A 2,569-nucleotide genomic window follows, 5' to 3' on the forward strand; every position below is an offset into this window, starting at 1 on the left:
TATAACTTGCGAAAATAATTTTCTTTTCTATACAGAACAATTAATCCCCTTTCTGAATGAGCATAACGTTTACATACCGTAAACAGAAATGGCTATGTGTTAAGAGGTAGTCATTAAGTTTTCGTTTCCGAAGATATGTTAATCACATAAAAATGTTGATATAATTAACCATATTTTTAAAATGCTATAAACTAGCACGGTATTTGAAATAACTTGTTTTACAAAAAAAGATCCACATGATGGTTTAGTTTAATGATGTCAGTAATAGTAAGTGCTGAAAACTGTAATGGGTCACCAGCAATGTTAAGCTCTTGAAAAATTGAAATATTAGCATTTTATTAGCCTTATGGCCTTTGGCAATTAATACGTGTATGTTCGAAACATCCTAAGAAGAACATTAGTGCATGTTCTGTAATTCCTTGTAATCTTCAATGTTTTACATCATAGAAAGTGACAAAAGAAATAATTTTCAAGTTTGTTATTACTTAATTAAATTAAAACATTATCTGATGTTAATGGTAACATTAAATAGGTATATCTTACAAATGACACTAAATAAATAAATAGAAATAAACTATTTGTCATTTGGCATACAAAGTCACCGATATTTTGTTTGTGTTTTAAGTTGAATGACTTCTTCTATTTTGGGATGACATATCTCCTTAAGATCTCTTGCAATAACTGTTTTCGTACAGTATTGATCGAATAATTAGATAAGGCAAATATAGTGTATGGCTTCCCATTAAGTGAATTTGGGAAATGTACTTTTACGTTCCTTAATCTTATAATATTGCCGTGTGGGAGATGGGGAAGAAATATGTTTGTGGTGCCTACAAAATGTACTTCGCCGAAGCAAATTATATATGTGTCTTGCATGAAACTAGCTCTATTATACACTAAATCCGACTAACGTATTGGCACGCACGCATCCAAGTTATCCATAATTTATTTGTTTTGTATACACATAAAGTTTATAAATGCGTGAATAGGAACTTATAGTAGTAAGGGTATTTACAATAAATGTACAAGTTACGTTATGGCAGTCTGCCTTTTAACCAAAACATAGCCCAAAACATATTTAACATGAAGTTACAATTAAATGGCGAGCAGATAATTTTCAAAAAAGTCTTCAAACTTGACTTCTTAATATAGTTATTTTTTAAAATATACTATATTGATAATATAAGTAAAGTTCAGCAATCATTTACATATTAATAAAATTAAACAATTTGTTTTTCTTTTGTTTGTGACATCATTCCGCTTTTGCACTGGCGATAATAATGCTTAGAAAAAGTTTTTACTCATCCTTAAGGTAGAGGTATTTTTCTGCTCCTAATAAGACGTCTAGACATTTCTGATTACAAGCCATGATAAAAATGTGTGAATTCAATTCGTTTATTTGTATATATGGCCTCCAGCCCAAACACAATTTATACAACATCACATATATAATACATACATTGCATGTGGTTATGATCAGACTGTACAATATGATATTTAAAAAAACTTATTATGTGTGTACATATAACACTATTCAGACATACTGATAAATTCTTCTCTCTCTCTTTAAAAGAATAATAAATGTACATTGATACATTTCGTATTATATCTTCATTTTCACTTGACATTAAATCATAAAATTTTTGTATATTTGGATAACGAAAATAATAATCTGGCAAATATTTCGAACGTAGATTAGCATACAAAGAACATACAATCATAAAATGAAATTCGTATTCAATAGTAGTTTCACAATTAATGCAAACACGATATTCTTTGTCAATGTTAAAATGCCTTCCCTTTTCAATCATAATGTTATGTTATGACGGAAATTTGCTAGACATTTTCTAAATTTATCAAAATCTATAACTTTAATATATTTTTCAGCCCCAAAACACTGCTTAAAATTTATATAATGACACAATTAACTTGTTTCAGCACATCTAGCAGACCAACATTGCATTGCCTGATCCTTTAATTTCTGAACATATTGAATTAAAAACATTTTGGGGTTTACAACATTTTGAGCTTCCCACACATAGCCAAAACCATTTTCATATAAATTTTGTCTTACATCACTAGGCCAATTGTGGTATCCTAAATTATCAAAATATACAAGCATTTCATAGCAGAGTCTAGTATATCTATGTCTAAGTAGATTTAATAATCTTATCCAAAATTTAATGCACCGTTTAGATGCATACACGCCCATAGGAAATCTCCCTGTATCACCAAGTACAGCATCATTACAAGCTGATTTATTTACATTTAGAAATCTTTTACATGCATATACCTGCAGCGACTCTATACAGTTTGGTCTTTTTAGGCCCCATATTTCCGACCCATATAAACATTACAGATGCGACTTTAGAGTCAAAAATTGCAAAAAAACGTTTATATGGCAAACATGACATATGTTGAAAAGAATTTAAAATATCAGAAGTACCTTTTTTGGCCTTGTTAGACATGACTTCGGCCATTTTATATAAAGACAATCTGTTTGAGAAATATATACCAACATATGTAACCCATTAAACAATTTCTAATTGACTACCTTTATACGTCCATT

This window comes from Ruditapes philippinarum, unplaced genomic scaffold (genome assembly GCF_026571515.1).
Source record: "Ruditapes philippinarum isolate M1 unplaced genomic scaffold, ASM2657151v2 ctg5841_1_1_1_1, whole genome shotgun sequence".
In the NCBI taxonomy this organism is placed as follows: domain Eukaryota; kingdom Metazoa; phylum Mollusca; class Bivalvia; order Venerida; family Veneridae; genus Ruditapes; species Ruditapes philippinarum.